Here is an 18558-nt window from a genome sequence, read left to right as displayed (position 1 = left end):
AATCAAACCAACATACCTTTCCCGGCAACAGTCAGCAGTGGTAAGCATGTGCCGCTTGAGCCCGACCAACTTCCCTTGATCCCATTTATTGTCTCCTATCCACGGCGACAAAGTGAAAAAGGTTTCAGCGGACTTAGTCGGGCATCCACGATCAGGTTTTAGAGGGAGAAGACTCACCGCTTGCTGGCAAGGTCGGGACCGTGGTCCTCCGTCTCCGCTTTGCCGGCTGATAAGATCATTGATATTGACCAGCCAGCTGAGTACTCATCACCTTGCTCTGCTGAATCACCTTGAGGCTATCGTTGGTGCTCCGTGAGGTCTGCGGCCGGGCTCTAAAGTCCTTGATTTGATGTTCGGTTCACCACAGTGACCAGCGAACAGTGTCAGGAGAAAAATGTTGCTTTACGATCAAGACGGTAGAATAAATCGAGATTATTTCCAAATAAAACAAACAAGAAACTTCATGCATCTGCGTGAACAAAATTATAATCAGCAGGGAACATAATTATATTTGACAGAAGCCTCAAACTCGATTGAAATCACAACCGGTGCAATTTTCTAAGTTTGGTCTTCACAACTATACAAAAGAAGAAGAATAAATGTATACCATCATTTCAAATCCAAGACAATATTATCAAGGTTAAGAAAAATCGAATCACAACACAGTCCACTGCAATGAATTCTCAAAATATCTTGGAATTACTCTGCTTCGCGTTATTTAGTATGCTTGTTCTCCTTCCCATAGAGTGTCCGTTGATTCAGCTAGTTGGTGATTGTTTTTAGTCCATAGTAGCAAATTTGTTGCACATGCTGCATGCATGTAAAAAAACAATGCACGGTGCTGTTTTTTTGTCTGTGAATCGTGTGCACAGCCCACGACAACATAACTGAAGACATACTAAATGCTTTCTAGTTAACTCTTCAAATGACTAATCAATACAGTAAGTCCTCACTGCATCTCTAGGTAGGAACCGAATATCCTGGTCTGTTTTCTCTACCAGTTCAGATCTCACAAAAGTAGGGAGTACGACAAATATAGCAGAAGGGATAACCTAAAGTAGCTATTATGAACCAAGCATCATATATATCAGCTCCCATTAATGGGTAGTTCGTGCAATGTGCACAATTTCTATTCAAGTAATAAAAGTGATCAACACGAGTTGTCTTCGTCTCGTCGAAATGGTCGATTTTGATATAGAAATCGTCCCAATCCGAGTTCGCATGCAAAAGTTAGAGTTATCGGAGTTCAGCCCTGTCACGAAGCGAGATGTGGCGCGCCCCACCAGACATAGGTCTGATGGGTAGCGCGAGCGAACAGGTGTTCTGCGTGACCGTTTTGGCCCAGAAGATGGCCTCAAATCAAAAAACGTTCAACATGAAAGTTGTTCGTCTCATCGAAACGGTCAAGACCTCTTTTGGGCTCGTTTCCATCCGAGATCGTTTACCACCACAAAAAGGAGCCGTAAGGTGCAGCCAGTTTAAACCGAACAGTTTTGGAAAGTTCGGACAAAACCAATTCAAATTCGATTAGGGTTTTGGACGTGAATCCAAGCCTTTTCCTTGCACGGGAATTCCAGCCGCCTCTTATATATCTAAGGGGTGACAGCCAATTAAACAACACACAATCGATCAAATCATCTACCACTTTTTATCTTTTCTCCTTAACCCTAGTTCTTCTTCTTCCTCGTTCTTCGTCTGTTCTTCTTGTTGCAGGGCGGCGAACCTCGAGGCCCTAGGGGCGTCAGGTCGACCTAGGGCAGCCCATAGCCACCGCGTGCCTTGGCGGGGTCTCTCCCGGGGGTGCGGGGTTTCGGGTCTACAAAAGCGCCCGCCGGATTGACTGCGTACCGCGCTTCCGGACGGGTCTCCTTCGACGCGAGATGCGGTGCATCACCCTCGGTGTTGGAGGTACACGGTGACGTGTTCGTGTGCGGACAGGTAGTTGTAGATATCAAAGCAGGGGAGGTAGGCCGGCAGGCTGCGGTGCCCGGCGGCCCTGGCGACGTGGCAGGGTGGCGAGCTCGACCCTCGTGTCCATGGCGGCAAGGAGGAAGGCCATGGAGGAGGCGCATGGGTGGGGTAGAGCAGAGGGAGGCGACGGGTGTGGGGATGGCAGGGGCACGTGGCTGCGCAGGCTCCAGGCGGAGGAGGAGAAGGGCCACGCCGGGGGAAGGCTCGGTCGTCGCCGGCGGCGCTAGGGGGATCGGGCGCGGGGGCTCCTCCCCTGGCTCGAGGTGGAAGAGAGGAGGAGAAGCGATCGAGAGGAGGTGGCGGCAGAGGGAGAGATTGACCGGAGAGGGTCGGGCCTAGGGTTAGAGCAGGTGGGGGCGTCGCCTGGGCTTTAGGAGAGGTGGGCCTAGGAGGGGCAAATGGGCCGGCTCTGGTGGTTGGGAGGCCCAGGTGGGCCGTCTCTCTTTCTCTCCTCTTCTTCTATTCCCTTCTCTTTTACTCCCTCCGTTCCAAATTACTCGTCGTGGTTTTAGTTCAAAATTGAACCAAAACCACGACGAGTAATTTGGAACGGAGAGAGTATTTACCAAAAACAGCAAATATCAAAGAAAATAAAATGAGAGAAAGAAAGGGTTGGAGAAAGAATTTGGGCATGGGGGTTATTTTCTTGGACTCACAAAAATGCGCTGGTTCCAAAAAATACAAGAGAGGCATGATTGAAAGATGTAAATTCAAACCCGGTTTGAACTAGGACTTGGTTTGAGAAGTGTCCAAAAATGTCAAGATTTTTGGTGGAGCTCAGGAAAAGATGAAAGAATTTATGGGTTGAAAGATCGTGGATGTCGCCTAGAGGGGGGGGGGTGAATAGGCGTTTTAAAATAATTACGGTTTAGGCTTGAACAAATGCGGAATAAACCTAGCGGTTAATTTGCCAAGCACAAAACATAAAACAACTAGGCTCACCTATGTGCACCAACAACTTATGCTAAGAAAGATAAGCAACTATGTGATAGCAAGATATATGAAAAGAAACAATAAGGCTATCACAAAGTAAAGTGCATAAGTAAAGGGCTCGGGTAAGAGATAACCGAGGCACGAGGAGACGACGATGTATCCCGAAGTTCACACCCTTGCGGATGCTAATCTCCGTTTGGAGCGGTGTGGAGACACAATGCTCCCCAAGAAGCCACTAGGGCCACCGTAATCTCCTCACGCTCTCGCACAATGCAAGATGCCGTGATTCCACTAAGGGACCCTTGAGGGCGGTCACCGAACCCGTACAAATGGCAACCCTTGGGGGCGGTCACCGAACCCGTACACTTTGACAACCCTTGAGGGCGGTCACCGGTACCCATCAAATTGCTCGGGGCGATCTCCACAACCTAATTGGAGACCCCGACGCTTGACCGGAGCTTTGCACCACAATGATTGAGCTCCGAACACCAACAACCGTCTAGGGCGCCCAAGCACCCAAGAGGAACAAGCTCAAGGGTACCAAGCACCCAAGAGTAATAAGCTTCTCAACTTGTAACTTCCACGTATCACGTGGAGAACTCAAACCGATGCACTAAATGCAATGGCAAGGGCACACGGAGTGCCCAAGTCCTTCTCTCTCAAATCCCACTGAAGCAACTAATGCTAGGGAGGAAAATGAGAGGAAGAACAAGAAAGAGAATACCAAGAACTCCAAGATCTAGATCCAAGGGGTTCCCCTCACATAGAGGAGAAAGTGATTGGTGGAAATGTGGATCTAGATCTCCTCTCTCTTCTCCCTCAAAAACTAGCAAGAATCCATGTAGGGATTGAGAGTTAGCAAGCTCGAAGAAGGTCAATAATGGGGGAAGAACACGAGCTCAAAGGATAAGGTTCAATGGGGAAGAAGACCCCCTTTTATAGGAGGGGGAAAATCCAACCGTTATGTGCTCAGCCCGCACACGAGCGGTACTACCGCTCCATGAGCCGTACTACCGCTCAGGCGGAAGAAACAGGGAAAAGGAGCAACAAAACATGAACCTTGGGGCGGTAGTACCGTAGGAGACAGCGGTACTACCGCACCCTTCGGCGGTACTGCCGCACAGAACGAAGGGTAAAGGGAAAAAGGGAATCGGGCGGTACTACCGCGGAGGAAGGGCGGTACTGCCGCTAAGGAGCGGTACTGCCGCACTACTGCCGCAGCGAGGTACCGCACAATCCGACACAGAAAAAGACCCCTCGAATCGACGCGGTAGGGACCTGGTAAGCCAACGGTAGTACTGCTGCGGAGTCACCGCCGGTACTACCGCTGCGGAGCGGTACTGCCGCTTGTGACTCCTCAGCGGTACTACCGCTGGGTACCACGGTACTACCGCTGGGACCCTGACAAAAACCACACTCAAGAAAATCAGAACTGCCATAACTTCTGCATATGAGCTCCGAATTGAGCAAACTCAAGCTTGTTGGAATCAAGACGACGAGTAGCATCAAAACAGCGACTGGTTATAGTAAGAAGAGGCAGGGGAGGTATGCCTAACAAAAAGAGGAGTGAAACCTCCAACCGAGAAGAACCGGCAAAACCTCCAACATCGAAAACATCATAGAAGATGCAAGCGAACTCCGTTTTCGATGAACTCAAGCTTGTCAACAAGATGACCGTAAGCTCTAAGACTCACAAAGAGAACCAAACAAGAACCAAGAAATATGATGTAAGGATGCAATGGTTTGAGCTCTCTACGAATGATACGATCAAGCTACTCATCGAGAGCCCCCCTTGATAGTATGGCAATCGATCCTATAACCCGGTCTCCCAACTATCATCATGAGACCGGTAAAATAGAAAACCTATCAAGGGCAAACCTTTGCCTTGCACATGGTCCACTTGAGCTAGATGATGACGATCTTGACTTCCTCAAGTTGGACCACCTTTCTTGATTGTGTTGGCTCGATGAAGACTAGTTGATTGCTCCCCCATACTCCACTACGGGTGAGCCTTTCTTCCGCACATCTTCACAAGTCCATTGTCACCACAAAGGACAGCAAGCTTCAAGCATTTGATCTCTTCGTGATGCTCCACTTGAACTTGCACACCGCAACCTTTCTTGATTGTGTTGACTCGATGAAGACTAGTTGATTGCTCCCCCATACTCTACTATGGGTGAGCTACTCTTCCGCACATCTTCACAGGTCCATTGTCACCACAAAGGATAGCAAGCTTCAAGCATTTGATCTCTTCGTGGTGCTCCACTTGAACTTGCACACCGCAACCTAACCCCACAAAGAACCCTCACAAAGACCATGGGTTAGTACACAAAGCGTAATTGACAATGCTTACCATAACATGGGATCACTTGATCCCTCTCGGTACATCTTCTACGCTTTGTGGGTTAATCAACTTGATTCACTCTTTAACTTAGTCTTGATCGACCTCTCACAAGAACAATCTTTAGGTAATTCCTTGAATAGCACCTTGGTCGACACAAACTCTCCTTGAAACCAACACATGTACTCCAAGAAAAGCCTATGGACAAAACCTTCAAATATAACTCAAGGCAACCATTAGTCCATAGAGATTGTCATCAATTACCAAAACCAAACTTTCATGGGTGAAGTTTGAGGAGCAAACTTGAAGCAAGAAAAGACATGGGGAATATTTGCAAGTGTGTTATGGTTAATTCCAAAAGAATGGAATATTTATTATAGCTCCCTAATATTGGGAGGATATGTTGTAAAGAGAATCACCATGTGAATTCCCTTAGTTTAAATGGACTGAAGATCCATGCAATTTATTTAGTTGAGTTTTACAAAATTAAATGACATGATGGCATGATGACATGATGCAATGCAAAAGTAAATAGAGCAAGCACAAATGAAACACATGGAGGTCACGAAAATATGGAAGTCTTCTGGAGCGTCGGTCTTGGGGCGTCACATTAGGCGAAGCCCTGCGCGGATCACTTCACCATCACCATCACCACGCCGTCGTGCTAATGGAACTCCCTACTACCTCAACACCTTGCTGGATCAAGAAGGCGAGGGACGTCACCGAGCTGAACGTCTGTAGAACTCGGAGGTGTCGTACGTTCGGTACTCGGCCGGTGGAGCGCGAAGAAAGTTTGACTACATCAACCACGTTGTGAAACGCTTACGCTTATGGTCTACTAGGGTACGTTGACACACTCTCCCCCTCGTTGATGTGCATCTCCATGGATAGATCATTGCATGTGCGTAGAAAAAAATTGTTTTCCATCATTGATTCCCAACACCTTATCCTCTCCCGCCGGGTCTTCTTCAAGCATCGCCAATGCATAGCCCCAGGGTGATGCTCCACATGCCATGTAGGATCGGATGTAGGTTCGAATGGTGTAGCGGGATCCTCGGAAGGAGGTAGGTGCTTCGGGAGAAAAGGTGTGGTCTGATGTAAAAAGCTAAAAAAGTTGGAGTGGAAAGTAGAGATGCATGTGTACCCTGAGTCTCGATTTTATTTTCCTTGATGAGGACTACTAGTGGTAGCTTGCATTGGAGAGAAAAAACAATTTAGATGCCTCAACCTACTTTTTCTCGTGGGGCATCTCTATCCATATGCTACCATTCTACATGCCCTTCTTCACTTGTTTTTCTTCTTTTCTCCGCAGCGCTGACATCGCTGCCTCCTTCCTCTGTTTCTCCAACCTCATTTCCTGCCGCACACCACACCACAGCCACCACGATACGCCACTAGCAGCCGCCACCTCCCAACTTGCGATGCACAAGGAGCTGCAACCCATCAGCGCCAAAGCTGCGACCAACCAGAGGAAAAGTTGGGACCGCTCACCGAAGGAGTTGCAACCAGCACATAAAAAAGTTGCAATCGCGGCACCCGTGATCTGCAACGATGACAATGGTTGTGAGGTGGATGGTTGGTAAGGTCTTGGGACATGGATGCCAGGTGGCGGCCCTGGATGGCGGTCCGCATGTGTTGGCTCTCCGACGAGAATCATGGCGGCGGTGGTGGCTATACATTTTGGTCGTTTGGGCGGCGAGGGGTGTAGCGTGGGTAGCTCAGGCTCGCTATCTGCTGTTGGCAGTGGCAACGCCCAAATCTGGACTGCAGGTGTGTACTCGCCGCGATGACCCTGGTTACCTTGTGGTGGCATTGGTGAGTTGCCAAGCGAAAGCTCCGTGCTTTGGCACCAACGATGGGGATGCCCGTGGGTGAAACTATTCTCTTGAGAACGTCGTAGTGGTTCTCCTCTTTGTGTCGGGGTTTCGGGTGAAGACCCTTGTCCGTCTCGGACTTGACAACACCGTTACCCCTCTTGAGGGCGTTGTCGTGGAGCTTAGGTGTTTTTAAGGTGTGTTGTGCTGCATTCATGCCTTCCTGTTTAGCTTGCGGCAATGTAGTCATGTGTGGTTGTGTTGTTTGGTTATGCCGAGATCTCCTTTGTAAGTGGGCTTCCTCCCCACCTTTTACTGGTCGTCCGTGTATTTCTGAATTATACTTTATTTATAAAGCGAGAAATGTTTTCTCGATACAATAAACTAAGGCCTTCTTTAATTTGGAGAAATTTCATAGAAATTTTATAGGATAGGACTCTTGTAGGGATTTTTTTTTCCTTTAGAGTCTTTGGTTCATAGGAATGAATTCAAAATTCTACATAGGGTTGGTTCCTATCTTCCACATTTCAAAAGAAAATAAACAGCCTAGACTCAGTGGAAAACTTTCTACAATGTGAATCAAATGACATCCCTTTTTCAAATCCTACTCATAGAATTTTAGATACATGTCATCTTATCTTCTACAAGTTTTCTATTCTTTTTTTTTGCGGAAATACAAGTTCTCTATTTATATGATAATTATATCCTATCAACTAAAGGAGGCCTAAGCATGTTTCAGGCATCATTTAAAATTTAGCTCAGCCTTGCGAAATGCAAAAATGTAGAACTGGGAAAAATAGTATACAGAAACACACCCCATGAATGTGCAGGCGCATGCAGAATCGGCAACAAGCCATTTTTTTGCGGGTGACAACACGCCATTATTGGAGAGAGGCGGAGCCCGCCGGGCTTGAAATGCTTTTGCGACTGGTGCATGCACGTCTCTCGTCGTCCGTACAAATGTGTGCTTTCGGCTGGACATGAAGGGCGTGTTTAGTTGCAGTAGTGAACAGTAGCTGCATTGCATACACATCTTAACCCAGATTGGTTGAGCAAAAACAGCTTCAAATGCGTCATCTACAAGTTATTTGGTTGCCTGCATCTAGGGTCCCTGCATTAGGTAATACGTAAGTGCATTTTGTTTGGTTGCCTGCATTGGCCCAAACGACACAAGAACACGGTGTTTGGTTGTACGCATGAGGTATGACTAAGAGCTAGCACTTGCACTTAGCACACAGGGTTAAGAGCTAGCAGAGGAAGGGGGAGAAGAAATGCAATGTGCACCGGACAATGGCGGCTGCGGTGGATAGTGGTCGTAGCGCCGTGTCCGACATGACGAGCATGGAGTCATGGACGAGCGATCCTATCAGCGGCACGGTGAGGGACACCGTCGGCAAACTAGTTGTGGTGCTTGCGCAAAGGCAGTCGACAAAGGAGAAGAATGCGGTGCTCGCACCATGGTATCGTCAGTGCAATGGACGAGAGAGGAGTCCGAGATGATCTACGTCGGAAACGACTCTAGTGTAGTAGGGCGAGAGAGAGGAGGCCAAAATGATCGACCCCGTCGGCGACGCGACGAATTGCAGTGTGCACGGAGGCAGAGGACACAAGAAAGCAGTGTGCACGCCATTGCAACATTAGTGCAGTAGGAGGACGACAGAGAGTAGGCCGAGATGAGCGACACCGCAAACGACTCTAGGATAGTAGGACGTGGGCAAGGAGATCAAGGGGAAGGGTGTCGGCGTCGAGAGGGATGAATAGGAAGTCTCTGAGCAGAGGACAGATGAGCTCAACATGGCTGCGGCAGTGCAGTAGGCTATTGTTCAAAGAGAGATAAAGCTACGATCGTTGAAACCAAAAAATTACAACACGAATGTTGTGCGGAACTGCGAGATTAGGCTGTTGGTTAAAGGAAATTTCAAATGATCGATCGTGCGCGATGAATATGACAAAATTCGTCCAGAATAGCTTTAAATGGGAAGACGAAATTAAGAACTTACGGCCGACAAAACTACTAACCGATCGCCTGAATGAAACCGTAGCATCGAGGTGCATCTTTTTCATGTAGAGTTTATCTCTAATCGAAGTATCGTTGTATAGATAGGAAGGGATTAGAAAGAATAGAATTAGAGAGAAGATTAAGTGAGATAGGAGAAGATAAGTATGCACAGGCTGCATACCAGCTCGTATTTCTCTTATCTTCCCTCGTGCAAGTGGTCCATCATGTGCGCTCCTCTTATCTTGGCTCGCTAAAAACTACCGATGTAAGCGTTTTCAGCGAGGCCCAAATATGTTTTAAATTTTATGCAGGTTCAATGATAAATGCAATCAACCAAACAGGCTTAATTTTTCTCACCCGAATCAGGTTAGGCTTAATGCACGCAACCAAATACGTCCGAAGCATGCCTGAGACGGACTGGTCACGGGTGCTTGCAGTTCCAGGTTCAGGCCAGGCAGAGAGCGACGTGCGTGTGCGCCTGCCTTCTGCGTGCGTCAGAATGCCGCCGCCTTGGAGGTTGGAGCTGGGGACGAATGAACGGAGGAATGGATAAGCAGCAACCGACCCTATCCCGCCGGCCGCCGCTGACATTGTGCATAAGCTGCAAAACCGACGAAGCGCCGAGTCATGCGCAGCAGCGTGGCCATTCGAGTATCTTCAGTGTATAGACCCTCTTATCAAATGGTTTGCCTTTAAGGTAGGCCTCATATGGTTTTCCTTTTATCAAATGAAAAACCATAATGTATAAAGACTTACCCACAAAAAAATGTATAGAGACTCTATCCAGTCTTTAAGGTAGACCCTAGCAGAAATTTAAAAAGTGTTGGACAATCAAACATCTCTTTTTCCAATGCAAGTTTGCACGTTCTACGTGGTCAATTATCCAAATAATGTCAAATTTATATCCGTCCACAAGTGTTGCCAATATATTTGGTCACTGGTTGGACGGTATTCCAAATAGGTTTAAAGCGCTTATAAGGGTGGGAGCGTACGCCTTAATTTGGTCGCTCTGACTATGTAGAAACGATTTGGTTTTTAATAGAAAAAATGCTTTTCCTCTGCAGGTTATTTTCCGTTGTACGCACTCGCTTCATACGTGGTCTATGCTACAACGATCGGAGCACCAATCGTTGTTCAAGGCGGTGTGTACGCGGTTGGAGCAGGTGGCTACGGAGGTTTTTTCCCAACATGGGTGGCAGCATAACCTCCGGATTGATCCACCACCACCTTCGACATAGGCATAGTGTCGATCTATAGGACTTACTGTTGCCGATATGTCGGTTTATATTTCTTGTTTTTTGTCAGACTTTTGGATTTGGCTGTGTGCATCTTAGTTATGCAGAGACCGGGTGTTACTCATAATGTTTTGTATCCCCTTGATGCTACATCCTGAGATAATAAAATCGCCCTTTATCGAAAAAAAAGAAATTTAAAAAGTATTGATTAGCACCATATTTGTCCAATCAGTAATATTTTTTTGTACTTTCTTGTGCTTTCTAAGGCTGACAAGTGAGATCGGATGGATTATTAAATTGTTAGAGACAGCCTCTAAGGTTAGAGGTGATGCTAGCCAATTTATTGTTAGAGGCAGCTCATGCAATGTATAGAGGCAGCCTCTAAGGTTAGAGGTGATGCTAACCAATTTTTTGTTAGAGGCAGCTCATGCAATGTATAGAGACTGCCTCTAAAAAGAGAGAGAGAATTTAGAGCAATTCCAACGGGCCGATTCAAACAGACGACCTTTTTGTTCGATTTTTGTCCATTTGGGTCGGCCTGACGAACACAAACGCCCGGCGCTGGGTTTGGATCGGCGCGAGCGCCCAACGCTGGCCCGACCCATTTTGTCGGTGTGCCAAAAAAATTAACATGCATTTAATTAAACATAAAAGCCGGCCACGAAGGCGGCGAAAGTCCACATTACATTGATTAACATAAAAAACTAAAAACTAGACGATGTGCAGCCCTAGGCATCCTCGTCGGCGCCTGCGTCGGGGCCGGTGAGGTCGATCAACGTCGGCGCAGGGCCGGCCCAGGGGAACGCCATGTTCCAGAGGGCGGCGATGTCGGGCTGCGCCGCCGCTGCCTGGGCCTGACGCGCCTCCTCTTCGGCCTCGCGCTTGAGCATCTACAGACGCTCGCCCTCCCGGCGCTCCTCGGCCAGCCGAACGCGACGCTAGTGGTCGAGGTAGGCCGCCTCCTGCTTCTTGGTCGCCCCGAGTCAGATCGGCAGAACGCTGACCCACTCGCGCACTACTACGGTCCACGAGTAGCGCTTGAGAGGGGCCGGCTCCTCCGGCTCGGCTTTGGGCAGGGACAGCGGGGTCACCGGCGGCACGACGCAGTCGCCCGCCGCGGAAAGGGCCATGGCCTCCGCCATGGCAGCCTGGAAAGCTGCCTCATCCGCCTCCCTCCACCGCTCCTCGTCCTCGCTCTCCTTAATGGCCGCCTGGTAGGCGGCCTCGGCCTCCTGGTCCTCGTCGCGGACGACAAGCGGGGACGGCGGCAGGCTGCGGTCGACGTCGCGGACACCGCGTCGCCTCGCCTCCTCGTGCTCGAAGGAGAACCATCGAGCCCAGTAGGGCGAGTCGACAGCGTTGTGCGGTAAGGCTCACTGCTCCGGCGTCAGCAATGCCCGCCGGCGCCGCACCTCCTCCGCATGGGCCCTCGCTGTCCGCGGCGCCGCCGACACTGGGATCCTCTTTGGATCCAAATGACAGTCATGCGGCAGCGTCACGTCGGGGTATGGCAGAGGCACGCGGTGCTGCCAGTGCCACTCGGCCTGGTGCACCGGCACGTTGATGCGCTGCCTCTGCCGGGGAGCGCGCGGCGGCGCAGGGAGGGAGGGGGTATGGCGGGCGGGGGCCTTGCCCTTGCCGCTGCTGCCGGTGCCGGAGAAGAAGCCCATGCTGGCGATGGCTAGGGTTGTCGCCGGCGTGGGGGCAGGGGTGGCCAGATTGGGACGGGGGCAAGTGGCAGTGGATGAGGACGGCCCCGCCGCACGCCCGGCTTAAAAAGGACGACCACCGTCACTGGCGCGTGGGCCCAAGGTGGGCGGTCGTCATAAATAATGTTGACCGTCGAAGTTGGACGGCCGCCAGGTGGGGACACGATGGACAACGAAAAGACGTGCGAGGCATCTGTTCCGCGTCCGCGCCGACGCATTTAGGGCACAAATTTGGGCCACAAATGCATGGGCGCGGATGCGACTTGGGTATGGGTCGATGCGTTGAGCCGCCTCTTTTGTTTGCACCGACCCAAACGGACGGTTGCGGATGAAATGGATCGCCCCATTAAAATTGCTCTTAGAGGCTGTAAAAAGCATACACTGTGGATGCCCTTCTTCGCCGTCTCCGACTCTTTTGTTTGCTCGGGTAATTAACCGGAGGTCTTTTAGTACAGCAGTAGAGAAAAACTTGGCCGAAAGTTGCTCGGAAAATAAGGCCCTCGTGGATCATCCTATCATATGGGGATTCAACAAAGTAACTCGCCCACAGCTGGCCATGGAAAGGAACCAACCTATCTTATGCCGTGAAAATTCACCTTTGCCGACTCGTGCGTATGCTTGGCGAAGTGAACTTAACGTGATAGCACTACGTACTCTAGTTAAAGTTTTTTCTCTCTTTCCGTGAAGCTGCTTGCTTTCTAAGCTACTGATATACTCCCTCCGTCTCATAATGTATGAGATTATGATTGCACAATATATTGCTCTTGTGCGTAGGCACGCATATATGATGTACAAAAATATGCCACGGATATCAACTATACAAGGAACTAGAAGGCGGGCTCAATACACAATATGCACATAACACATATACTCAACACCCCCCTCCCCCGCGCAGTCGAAGCGGCACCGCGGCTGACACAAAGACTGGACCGGAACTCCTCAAATGACGCCGTAGGCAAGCCCTTGGTCATGATATCTGCAAATTGTTGAGAAGTAGGGACGTGTAAAACACGAATATGGCCAAGGGCCATCTGTTCCCGAACAAAATGAATATCCAACTCAATATGCTTAGTCCGTCGATGATGCACCGGGTTAGCGGAGAGGTAGACCGCTGAGACGTTGTCATAGTAGACCACCGTGGCACGGTCAACGGGGCAAGAGAGCTCCTGAAGCAGCTGGCGAAGCCACGAACACTCGGCGACGGCGTTGGCCACCGCACGATACTCAGCCTCAGCACTGGAACGAGAGACCGTAGGCTGCCGCTTGGACGACCACGAGATAAGGGAGGGTCCAAGGTAGACACAATAGCCCGAGATGGAGCAATGAGTGTCAGGGCAGCCCGCCCAGTCTGCATCGGAGTAGGCAGTGAGGGCGGTGTCGGCGGAGGCGTGAAGAGTGACCCAAGATCCATAGTGCCATAGACATAGCGGAGAATCCGCTTGACGGCAGCCCAGTGAACGTCTCGGGGGGCATGCATATGAAGACACACCTGCTGCACGGCATAATGCATCTCCGATCGAGTCAGAGTGAGGTACTGGAGAGCACCAACGATAGACCGATAGAAAGTAGCATCCAAAGCAGGAGAACCATCTGTGGCAGAAAGCTTGGCCTTCATATCAACAGGCGTGGCGGCGGGCATGCAGTTAAGCATGCCGGCGCGCTCCAGGAGCTCATGAGTGTACTTCCGCTGATGAAGGAAGAAGCCATCTGGATGGCGCACCACCTCGACACCGAGGAAGTAGTGCAAAGGACCCAAGTCCTTGATGGCGAACTCAGCGCGAAGACGAGCCGTGAGCTGACTGAGGAGACCAGTCGTACATGCCGTTAGGATGATGTCGTCGACATAGAGTAGCAAGTAGGCTGTGTAAGCGCCTTGATGATAGACGAAGAGTGAGGCGTCCGAGTGGGTAGAGCGGGACCCAAGCTGGTGGAGAAACGCCGCGATGCGCTGGTACCAAGCGCGCGAGCCTGCTTAAGTCCGTATAAGGACCGCGAGAGCAGGCACACGTGGTCGGGAAGCGTCGGGTCAACAAACCCGGTGGGCTGTTGGCAGAAGACCTGCTCCTTGAGGTGACCATGGAGGAAGGCGTTGGAGACGTCCATCTGGTGCACCGGCCAAGCACGGGAGACCGCAAGGTGAAGAACCATGCGTATTGTGCCAGGCTTGACGACCGGAGCGAATGTGTTGGTGAAGTCGATGCCAGCACGCTGTCGAAAGCCGCGAATGACCCATCACACTTTATACCGATCAAGGGTACCATCAGGACGGAGCTTGTGTTTGAAGACCCACTTCCCAGTAATCACGTTGGCGTGCCGGGGACGGGGAACAAGCTGCCACGTCCGGTTGCGCAACAGGGCGTCAAACTCCTCTTACATTGCAGCCATCCAGAGCGGGTCACGAAGAGCGGCTCGAACGGAGGACGACAACGATGACGACTCAGAGGTGGACGCCGCATGGACGTAGTCATCCGCGACGTAGCGCGAGCTCGGGCGAAAAATGCCTGTGCGGGCGCGGGTGACCGGACCGGTCACAGGCGCTGGAGGTGCGGGGGGCGCCTGGGGCGTCGAGGGGGACGGGGGGCGGGGGCTGAGGGGGCCGCGGGTGGCAACATCAGGGGCGGCTTGGGCTCCAGTGCCGTGGTTGTAGGAGGCGTGGCATGCGGGGGGCGCGCCTCAAAGCCAGGGGCGGGCCAAGAGAGGCGTGCGAGCGCACTGGAGCGGCGTCGAGGAGCCCACGTCACCGGTGGCGGGAGGAACAGCTGGAGGTACCTGCTGAAACGGAAACACGTGCTCATCAAAGTAAACGTGCCGGGAAGTGAACACACGGTGGGAGACGAGATCGTAGCACCGATATCCCTTGAAGTTGGAAGGGTAGGCAATGAAGATGCAAGCGGTAGAATGAGGTGTGAGTTTGTGAGGAGCGGAGTCGGCAGTGCTAGGATAGCAAAGGCACCCGAAAATACGCAAGCCATCATAAGATGGGGGCATGCCGAAGAGAAGATGGTGAGGTGCATAGTTCACCGTGGGCGGTAAGGGCGAAGGTTAAGCAGAAGTGAAGCAGTAGCGAGTGCATCTGGCCAGAAACAAGGTGGCACATTAGCATGAAACAGGAGCATGCGAACGCAGTCATTCAGAGTGCGAAGTGCGCGTTCGGCTCGACCGTTCTGCTGTGAAGTATACGGGCATGTGAGACGAAAAACTATGTCATGGTGCGACAGAAAAGTGCGGAAAGCAAGGTTGTCGAATTCTTTTCCATTGTCAGTCTGAAGAGCAAGGATGAGACGCCCAAACTGCATGCTGACATAGGAGTAAAAAGACGTCAAAGTGAAGAGTGCATCCGACTTTTTTCATAAAGAAAACTTCCACACATAGTGAGAATAATCATCAAGGATAACCAGATAATATAAATAGCCCGAATTACTAGGAACCGGAGAGGTCCACACATCGCTATGAATCAACTGAAAAGGAAAAGAAGCTATGGTGGTGGATTTATTAAATGGAAGGCGAACATGTTTGCCGACGCAACATGCATGACAGATGTGATCCTCTATCTTATTACAACTGAAACTGAAACTCTTAAGAATATGACGAAGTGTGACGGGGTTGGGATGACCCAAACGAGCGTGCCAGAGGTCGATGCCGGCGGAAAGAGCATCCGGTGCGGTGGTGGAGGTGGATGGCGGATGCACCTGATAGAGCTCGTTAAGGCTGTCACATCGGTGAAGTACCATCCTGGTTCGAGCGTCCTTAACACAAAAATCAAGCTCGTCAAATTCAACAGTAACATGATTGTCATGAATTAAACAAGGAACGGAAACAAGGTTTTTAATAAGATGAGGTGACACAAGTATGTTAGACAAAGTAATAGGCATGGAATTTGAAGAAAAAGAAGTGTGCCCGACATGTGTGATAGGTAGTGTGGAACCATCGCCGACAATGATGCAGCGGTCGGTGGTGACAGGAGTGAAGGAGACAAGATTATCAGGATGAGCAAACATGTGAGCCGTAGCCCGGTGTCCATGTACCAATCACCGCCTCCAGTGTAGTTGTTCGGCGTAGGCGCGGTGTGCAGCGCGGCGAGGAGCGTTGGATCCCAAGGCGTCGGCGACAGGGTCGGCGAGGGCAGCGGTGGGACCGTAGGGAGATCGTAGGCGCCGCTCAGCTGCGGCAGTGGGTATCCTCCGTACGGCCGCGGAGCCGCATAGTACACCTGATGCGCCGGCGGATGATGACCCACAAGTATAGGGGATCTATCATAGTCCTTTCGATAAGTAAGAGGATCGAACCCAATAAGAAGCAGAAGAAAATGATAAACAATTTTCAGTAAGGTATTCTCTGCAAGCACTGAAATTATCGGTAACAGATAGTTTTGTGATAGGTAATTTGTAACGGGTAACAAGTAATAAAAGTAAATAAGGTGTAGCAAGATGGCCCAATCCTTTTTGTAGCAAAGGACAAACCTGGATAGACTCTTATATAGAGGAAAACGCTTCCGAGGACACATGAGAATTATCGTCAAGCTAGCTTTCATCATGCTCATATGATTCGTGTTCGGTATTTTGATAATTTGATATGTGGTTGAACCGGTGCTTGGGTACTGCCCTTATTTGGACAAGCATCCCACTTATGATTAACCCCTCTTGCAAGCATCCGCAACTACAAAAAAATTATTAAGGTAAACCTAACCATAGCATGAAACATATAGATCCAAATCAGCCCCTTACAAAACAACGCATAAACTAGGGTTTAAGCTTCTGTCACTCTAGCAACCCATCATCTACTTATTACTTCCCATGCCTTCCCCTAGGCCCAAACAATGGTGAAGTATCATGTAGTCGACGTTCACATGACACCACTAGAGGAAAGACAACATGCATCTCATCAAAATATCGAACGAATACCAAATTCACATGACTACTTATAGCAAGACTTCTCTCATGTCCTCAGAAACAAATGTAACTACTCACAAAGCATATTCATGTTCATAATCAGAGGGGTATTAATATGCATAAAGATCTGAACACATGATTTTCCACCAAGTAAACCAACTAGCATCAACTACAAGGAGTAATCAACACTACTAGCAACCCATAGGTACCAATCTGAGATTTTGAGACAAAGCTTGGATACAAGAGATGAACTAGGGTTTGAGATGAGATGGTGTTGGTGAAGATGTTGATGGAGATTGACCCCATCCCGATGAGAGGACCGATGGTGATGATGATGCTGATGATTTCCCCCTCCCGGAGGGATGTTTCCCCGGTAGAACAGCTCCGCCGGAGCCCTAGATTGGTTCCGCCAAGGTTCAGTCTCGTGGCGGCAGAGTTTCATCCCGAGAGCTTGCTGATGATTTTTTCCAGGGCGAAAGACTTCATAGAGCCAAAGATGGGCACCGGAGGCCTGCCAGGGGGCCCACGAGACAGGGGGCGCGCCCGCCACCCTCGTGGATGGTGGGTGTCCCCCCTCTGGTGCTTCCTTCGCCCAATATTTTTTATATATTCTAAAAATGACTCCCGTGGAGTTTCAGGACTTTTGGAGTTGTGCAGAATAGGTCTCTAATATTTGCTCCTTTTCCAGCCCAAGATTCCAGCTACGGGCATTCTTCCTCTTCGTGTAAACCTTATAAAATAAGAGAGAATAGGCATAAGTATTGTGACATAATGTGTAATAACAGCCCATAATGCAATAAATATCGATATAAAAGCATGATGCAAAATGGACGTATCAACTCCCCCAAGCTTAGACCTCGCTTGTCCTTAAGCGGAAGCCAATATCGAAAAATATGTCCACATGTTTAGAGATAGAGGTGTCGATAAAATAAAATACGGACATGAGGGCATCATAATCATTCTTAGAACAGCAACATATATATATATATATATATATATATATATATATATATATATATATATATATATATATATATAGTGATACTATTCATCACCCAGGGTGCAGAATAAGTTATTCTTCATCTGAGGTAATCTTACGATCATTTCTGAATTAAATTACATTTGGAATTCAAATAGTTACATTTTGATTGTTTCACTACCTAAAATTTGGCATAAGAAAATTAAAATATAGATCATAATATACGAAAATCTGCAGTTTATGTGTGTTTTACACTATGTTTTTACGTTTGTAATTTTAAATAATATAAATTTTTTTACGGCGATTATATATTTTCTTACGGTCTGTTTTTACGTCGGAAATAAGACAAAAACTTACGGAACGTAAAATTACGGTGCATTGATGATAAAATAGAGGGGGTGAAGAATAACTATTCCTCATCCAGGGTGACGAATAGCGCAATATATATATATAGTCATATTATTTCTTATGCTAAAGTAACAATTCATTCACAATTTCAAGTATGAATCAGAAACTTTATTAAAAACTAACAAACTATAATCTCACTTATTGGAGCAATTGCAATTTATCATAAGATTTTTTTCCTCCTGCGGTAACTTTTCTTTGGTCCTCCCATCCCGACAGGTTATTCCCTTTTTTTGCAGCTTATTTGGTTCGCTATCGTCTCCGTCGTTGACCCCGTCGCTCG

Source organism: Triticum urartu, chromosome 3A (assembly GCF_056163025.1).
Source record: "Triticum urartu cultivar PI428250 chromosome 3A, HENAU_Tu73, whole genome shotgun sequence".
NCBI classification, from domain to species: Eukaryota; Viridiplantae; Streptophyta; class Magnoliopsida; order Poales; family Poaceae; genus Triticum; species Triticum urartu.
Note: the sequence above shows the minus strand (reverse complement) of the source record.